Below are 9,015 nucleotides of genomic sequence, written 5' to 3' on the forward strand. Positions count from 1 at the left end.
AATTTCGTAATATTAATAAATAATAAAATTAATTAGCTAGGTCATTAATGTCGTCATTTCACTTGACTTCATGACCTTCTTTCAGAAAATAATTAGTAAAACAAAATTCAATTGGACCTTCCAAAGACTCACGTACGTTTACAAGTCAAACACTACGGATTGTTAAATATTATTTGAAAATAGTGTCTTTGTAGGGATAACAACGACCAAAATCAATTAATATTAATCCACAGTTTTTATAAACTATTTTAAAATTTGTTACACAAGTTTTAATAAGTTATTATCAACAAATAAACTTTCAACAAATGACTTTATAATTGAGTTAAGGAAATAATTAACCCTTATATTGCTATTTGAACACTGTTTAATTTCAATCTGAACTAATATATATTATTTTTAAAAAGAAAAAGAAGATTCCAATAGACCTTTCAAAAAGACCCTGTAAAAATACCGAAGCAATGACATTTACGTGGGTATCCTTATTTTTACCATTTCATTGTCTTTCCATTTTTATATTTATTAATCCATTCCCGGGCAATCACGTGCTCTAAATAAATATTTTTTTTATTTATAAAAAATAAAAGTTTACACAATCTTAATTTAACAAAACAAAAATGCCAAAGCATACTTGTAATTTTTTTAAATATTTAATCTTAGGCATTATAATATAAATGTACAAAAAGATCAATTAAGAATTTACAAGTTCAAAAAGAAACATATTAAGACATAGTTCCTTAATCGATCCAAGTTAATTTCATTGTAGTTCGAAATTCTCAATTGATATAACTTATACATAAAAAAAAAATTACTAACCCATCTGAGACCATAGATTATTTCCCTTCAGCATTTGTATACGAATTTCTAGAGCCTCTATTTATTTTATGAAATCCACCATTTCACCAACTAACTTGCAATACGATTACGAATTATCTCTAACAAGCACTCCATGTCATTCCATCCCATGAAAAGATCATAAATTCGATCTCTTCCTTTTATTTTATAATAATAATAAAGTAATCTTCGAGAAATGTGTAAATTCTATGAAGTAATTTGTTTCTTTGTTTCAAAAAGATATCTTTAATATTGAACAAAGGGTTTATTAAAATGTATAGCAAAATTGTCTCGGTTATCTAAAAGATTAATTTAGAATTTGAGGGTGTTGAATTCTTCTAACTTGTTTTCAAGTACTACAATTCTTCAGCACATAGTCTTAGATATATGCACAAAATATGTATCGATGATGTTATCATGTGTAACTTTAGAAAATTAAGGTTATTTTGAAATAGTTATATATATTTTTATAAAAATGGATTACATCAACAAAGATTTTTTTTCATATATATAATAGTATTTTTTATACATATATATAAATTGATCACATCAACAAAGAATAAATGGATCAAAAGAAGAATAAAATAATAATTTTGAGTTAGGATCTTAAACTTCTCAAAGGAATCCCAAAAACTAGAAAAAAAATATTCATTAAATTCTGGGAACAAGATAACATAGTTCAATTTTTACAATCCAACCAAAATAATGTAATCTTTAATGAATTCACCTATTCTTTATTACACTTAAAAAATGGTAATTAACCTAGGATGCAAATCAAGCTATTTGTGAGGCGCTCGGTCAAAGTTCGACTTAAGCTTGACTTTGAACAAGCTCGAGCCGACTCGTTTAACATTCGAGCCGAACTTGAGCTCAAATAATATTTTCTCGATGATTTTTCGAGCTTTTGCGAGTCTGATACTAAATAATATAAATTATTTATTTTAATATTAAACTTAAAATTTAAAACAAATATTTTGTATTCACTCTCTCCCAGTTCATATGTCATGCCCATATTATTATATTATATTGCCTCTAAAATTCAAAATTTGAAATCACTAATTCCCTAATCCGTGGTCCATGGATTATATATATTATATATTATATTATAATATAATATATTCCGTAGATATATTACATAAATGAGTCGAGTCGAGCTTAAACTCAAATTTTTAAACTCGTTGAAGTCGAATTAATTAATACTAAATCGAGTTAAACATCGAGCTCAAGTTGGTTTGAGCTCGATTTAGCTCATTTGCATTCCTAAATTAACTCACTAAATGACATAAAAATAAGTGATTTCTAATAAATAAAATGTCACGAAATCGATTCTAATTCAAAAACGTTTTAAATAGATTCCTAAATTAAAAAATAAAATAAAAAATTGATAATTTAGTTAGATATGTTTCTTAAAGATATTTTGATTATAAGGTAATTTAATCATCAGTTTTTAAAACTAACCCAAAATTCTTATAAATCCAATAACATAGAATAATTAGAGTTAAAGTATGATACCCGATTAGTATAACTAAAATATAATTAGTCAGTGATGGAATCTTGAATTTCTTCCCCAAATACGTGCACATTCTCATATTCAATCAAGAATCGCGTCGAAATCAAGATCGTCGCCACGTTTGGCACAATAGGTACAATCGGCACGTTTGACACAGTTGCTCGGTCGTGCGGTTCAGTTAATTTGGTAGTCGGTTACGGGAAACGTGGTCGGAGTAAAGATCGTCGGCACGTCTAGCACGTTCGGCACATCGGGGAAAATCGTCTAGGTTTGAATAAGGTCGTTTCAAGATTGTTGTTCTGACTTTAATCCCCTGTTTTGAGGTCTTATTGGAATATGGGTAAAAGGAAAAAACAACAAGGCAAAAGAAGTGGAGAATTTTTTTCTTAAAGGAGTCAAGGCCATAGAAGTGCAGGACTTTGTTCTTAAAGGAGTCAAAGAAACTTTAGAGAAGGAAATTAACAAAATAGCTAAAGAAGTTATTATCGAAAAAGTGCAGGAAATCAACAAAGACCCAATTGCTGCTCAAAAGTCTTTGGAAAATAATGCAGGGATTAAGGAGAAGAAAGAAGAAGTTTGGATGATAGGGTATAATCAAAGGGCAAATTCATTTGGACTACAAAACCATAATCACCAAACTCCTGATGCATGCTAAGAAATGATAGATTGTACTCATCAAGGAGAAAATACAAAGCACAACCGTCCAACTTAACATTTAATATCTACAAGACTGGAATTTACTCAAGAAGGATGAATATGAAGTGATAGTAAAATGGTATATTGCAACAATGAGGGAGTTAATGAATGCTCCTAAATTAAAGACCTATACTATCAGAAATAATTCTACATGGAAAATCAATGAAATCTGGAAAAACAACATTGGGAAAAAGGCTAAATATCATGCATACAAAGGAAAAATCTACTTAAGCAATGTATAGACAAAAGTGGAGGTACTGAATTTTCTTTTTGAATTTAAATTGCCTACTATATTAGAAAAAAATTGTGTTAGGGAATGGGAAAATGTAGTGGTGGGAAACTACATAGGAAAGAATAGAGTTTCCTTCCTAATCACCAAAGAGGCACTTATGAAGCAATGGGAGAAAAAAGGATTGGAGAAAATTTCAGCGAATGTACATGATCTCTACTTTCTGAAATTTAAGAAGGGATAAATTTAGATTAAATTCTAGAAAATGAGCATACATATATTGGATCAAACTGCATGAAGTTGGAAAGACAGTCTATAGATTTGAACTTATTAAGCAAGTCTAAAGAAACAACTCATATTTGGTTCAAACTTTGGAATATCCCTGCACACATGTATAATGTAGAAGCTCTTAGTCATTTTGTAAGTTTATTGGGTACGTCATTATATATGGACTCAATTACTGAAGGAAGAGAGCACCTATAATTTGCTAAAATTAGCATTGAGGTACATCCTAGAAATACGTTGTCGAATAGTATGACAGTAGTAGACAGAAAAGGAAAACTTACTGTCATGGAAATCAATTATGAGTGGAGGCCATATAGATGCACTTTCTGCAATACCTTCTAACATGCAAGCCCAAATTGTTATTTGGCTAAGGAAAAAGATCAAAAAACTCATAAAGGCCAGAAAGTATTGATGGAGGAAAATGAAACAGAGGTGCCTATTATTAAAGAGAAAATTTTGGTTAAAGATCATGAAACAGAAGATAAAGAAAATTATGTACAAGACGAAAGCAGTACGATGAAGGAGGTGGAACCTCAACCTAATAATATTGAATAGATGGTTGGAGATTCTCAATCCAATCAAGTTGAAGTGATTGTTGATGAAAACAGAGAGGAAGATACTTAGGCTAATCAAGAGGAAGAAGAGAATTCTAATGTTGATATAGAGAAATCCAAAGTTGTTGAGGATTCAAAAGCTGAAACTGAAAAATAAAGACAATGATCTTGAAATTTAAGTTGAGAACAATAAGGTGAAGAGCTCATAATTTTTAAGAATGATTCGTTTTATCAAATTAGAACGGGTTCATATAAAAGAAAAAATCAAAATGAGAATAGGCAGTACTCATCATCATCTTCAGTTCACCCCTCTTTCATTACAAGTGGAAGGGGAAGGGGAAGGGGAAGAGGAAGGACAAGGGGAAGAGGAAGATAACCTGTTGAAGCATCAGGTTGATATGGAAATAAAAATCATGATTGGGATGATTAGGATTTGATACAATTTATAATTTTTGTTTGTAATCTCTGTTTTTGTATGTTTGATGACTACTAATTAGTTTCTTTAGTGTCGTTTGATTTTCATCTTTTAATCATAGCTAAGGTTTTTCTAGTTTTGATTCTTTACCCTCCCACTTTTGGGATTTTAATGAAATGGTTTTAACCGTTTTCCTAAAAAAAAATATAATTAGTCATTTTCCTTAAAAAAATATATATAATTAGGCAATAGGTATAATACATTGTATATCTATTTTTGTTTAAAATTGCTTATTGTAGATTTATTTTTATTTGAAATAGTTAGGTTTTTTAAGCGGTACAAAATAAATAACCTAACTAAAGTATGAAAAAAAATTATTCTTCGATTGAAATTTTAACCTCTTGTTAAGTAATTTATAACCATTGATCGTCTAATGTTCCAACTATGTTATGTTTCTTACAAATGATTTATAGTTAATTTTACTAATAAACTTATTTCATTTTTAAATTAAATTATATTGCATTCTCACTAATGTGATAAGCCGCCATTTATATGTAAGACATGTATATAGCCGACCGATTCAAGTATATAACGAGTTTTGTATTATGGTATCATAATTTATATTTTGTAATATGTTAGACTAAGTTAAATAATGAAAAATGAAAATTAATTAAAAGAAAAATAATTAATTATGGAATTTTTTTTTAATAAACTTAGGTCAATAAGTTTAAATCAATACGACAAAATTTTAATGATGTGATCTGAAAAAAACTAAGTTGTTAAAATTATCTTTGCGCAGATACGTCTGAAGACGTCTTCCTTCTATCAGACGTGTTGTCTGAGCAAGTGCGATCAAACATCTAACTTCTACAGACGAGTTAGTCTGAAGAAGTCCGCGAGCAGACGTCGTATAACTTTTACAGATGGGTTAGTCTGAAGAAGTGCCCGAGCAGACGTCGTCTAACTTCTACAAAAGGGTTAGTCTAAAGAAGTGCGCGAGAAGACGTCGTTTAACTTCTACAAACGAGTTAGTCTGAAGAAGTATGCGAGCAGACATCTAACTTCATCAAACGGGTTAGTTTGAAGAAGTGCGCGACCAGACGTTGTCTGAAGAAATGCGCGAGCAGACGTCTAACTTCAGCAGACGTGAAGTCTGAAGAAGTGCATGAGCAGACGCTTTGCTTCAACAACAATCTAAAAAAGCGTGAGTAGACGCCTTGTTTCAGCAGCCATCTGAAGAAGTGCTCTATTTATCTGCACAGCTCACCATCACAGTGGACAGTAGAGTTCGTTATAAGCAGACGTCCTAATCAGCTTATTACAACTACCATCTAGCTTTCAACCAACAGAAAGTCGACACGTAATATTTATAAATCAGATTCGACTGTTGCCTATGCCTCAACATCAAAGTACAACGTCAAATCCGTGGATTTCCGGTACGGCGAATCTTTTTGGTCAATTCACAATCCAAGAATCAGAGTCGATCGTTGCTAAGCTTTAATATAAAAGATAATCTAAGTACAACGGAAAACTCCCTCTTGAAGCACTTTTATGCCAACTAACTTAGAAAAAGCTTTTGCAAAGTCTTTTACTCTCTATTAAGCATACATTGTATTTTATTAAGCCGAGAATTAAAATTACTGTAATATCTGTGATTGTTATCAGTATTGTAAGTTGAACATAGGTTGTCTGTTCAACATAGTGTTAACTAGAAGTTCAGAAACAGACAGTTGTTAAATCTTGTATGTCTGACTGGGTTTGTGTAGTCATTATACGAATCAAATTCTTCTAATGAAAATCCTTATGGAAACAGAAATAGGGGTGTTGTAAGAGTTTTATCTTCGAATATCCATAAAACTCCTTGTATTCTTTCATTTCTACAACTTTCAATCTCTTATCCGACGCTTCAAATCGAGCAAGCATTTCCGTACTTGAATCCGTTCAAGAGCTTGCGAAGATTTATGAAGAATAAAAACAGATTTTAATCTCTAACAGGATTAAAATCGAATTGAAAGTGTCTTAAGTTGTCAACAATATTTTGACCCCCTATCTATATATAGTTGCCACTGATTCTAACATAATCTATATTATATTATTTACATTTTAATTAAATGACTATTGTACATCTTCCTCTCTTTATCATCAATATTCTTATGCCCCACCATGATAAAACCCTAGCATGAGAATAGAGTTTTTCATAGTGTTTAACTTCCTTCTATATCTGATGCGACTAGTGAGGAACAAACATATCCTTAATATTGGCATTCCTACAAATAACAATGGAGTTAAGCTCAGAAAATGTCACAACGAGACACTTAATCTCGCACCCAACATCATCCCAGAAGCTAATCGAGGCTATGTCCCGCACAATGAATCTAGATCTCTAACGATAACTCTTTCATAAATAATATATATTTCACTCAAAATTCTACAACCCACTGTGCAATTAGACTTTTTGATAACTATTTAGACCAATCATGAACAAATTTACATTTAATTAACGATCGCCAAAGACTATTTGGTTTCAATATAAATTCTACTACGCAATTTGAGAGAAGGATTTTATTAAAGGAAATAAAATCTCGGATACCCAAACTTCTTGATCCTTGTATCGCTTGACCTTAACCCAACCTGTCAAATGACCGGACAAAGAATTAGACGGTAGGAAAAAGAATATCTTAAAATATTCATTGTTTTTATATTGTAACACTATTTAATTTCAATATGAACTAATATTAAAAAAAATGACTGAAACTTTCAATGACTTGACTAAAGAAACTTCAGGTGGTCTAAAGAACAAATAAAAGATTATACATTTCTCTTGAATAAACACGGTTAGGGATGGTTTGAAAATAATGTTTTCTTAGCAAAAACAAAACAAAAAAAAATTCTTTTAATCAAATAATCAAAACACGGTCATATTTGATATATTAATTAAAATTGTTATCGGGAATAAGAAATAATGACATTTTCATATTTTAATTGTGGGTTGTAATGATTTGATTAATTAATTAATTCTTGAATTATTAAAATAATTTAATAAAATTTAATCAAACAATCCCCTACAAATCCATCAATGACGTCATTGACTTATCCTATTTTTACCACTGATTTGTCTTTCCATTTTTATATTTAATTAATACATTTATTCCATTCCCGCGCACTCACGTGCTCCAAATAAAATCTGTTTTTCTTATTTTATTTATAACAAATTAAAGTATACAAAATCCTAATTAAACAAAATTAAAATGCTGAAACATACGTACAAAAATAAGACGATAACCTAACAACATTTTCTTGTAGAGTATGATTAAAATTTATCTGATAATTTTTGGATTGAGATGACCGGTTGAAAGTCATAATTTTTGAGTAAATATCTTGATTATTTTCTAATGTATTATTCAATTAGTAAAAAAATGTCAAACTTTTAATAATTATAATCCTTCGATATTTTTTTTGAAACTAAATGAGACTAGCATGACACTTAACATCTTCACCGCTTATACTCTAAACGCTTCCACCGTGACCTTTTGGTCTCATAATCGTTCGATATTGCGTATCATTTATTAAATTATTATTACGTTGTTTTCTAAAATATGATAATCTTGACGTGTTTTTATTATTATTATTACGAAGTTTTCATGTTTTTTCCTTTTATTTTATATTTTGTGTAGTTGTTCTTAAATGTAGAACCTAACAACACACAAATTCACTGAACCCTTCTAAACCATCTTCTAAACCATAGCTCATTTCCCTCCAAGATTTGTAAAATAAATTTAGATGAGCTATATACTTCTTAAAATCATGAGTTTTCTTTCAATTATGAGCAACAAATTCAATACTAGCAAAAGTTGTCATTCCTATTGAGTTACGGAGCCTACACTTATAATAAACTTTACATTGTTAATTAGAGTTTATTGAGTTTTCTTTTTTTTTGGTTTTGGGTTTGGGCCTGATCAAAGTTATTTAGGTTTATTACCTGAATATTTACTCTATAAATATGTGATTATTAAGGGTTTACATGGTGAAGATAGAATTCTAGAGAGATAAAGTGTGAGGCAAAAACTCTGTATTCCTTCTTCTTCATAGTGAAATCTGGTGGTGGCTGAAGTGCATGTACCTCAATTTGAGTGAACCACTATAAATTTGTGTGTTCTTGTGTTCTTCTTTCTTGTGTTTTTACATATTGTTTCAAGCTCCTAACAATTTCATCACATTAAATGAGCGTAAAATTTATTTTTATAATAATAATAATAAACACCATTCAAGAAATGCGTAAACTCTAAAGAGTATATTTTTTTTATTTGAAATATATCTCTAATACTAATTGGAAGGTTTCTTAAAATATATAATACAATTAGGAGTTTATAATTTTCTAGGTTATCTTATGGAAGAGATTTAGAATTTGAGTTGGGTTGAATTCTTCTAGCATGTTTTCAAGTACCATTCTTCAACAGATGGTGTAGTCTTGAAAATATATATAATATATGTATTT

The sequence above is a fragment of the Impatiens glandulifera genome, chromosome 4 (assembly GCF_907164915.1).
Source record: "Impatiens glandulifera chromosome 4, dImpGla2.1, whole genome shotgun sequence".
NCBI classification, from domain to species: Eukaryota; Viridiplantae; Streptophyta; class Magnoliopsida; order Ericales; family Balsaminaceae; genus Impatiens; species Impatiens glandulifera.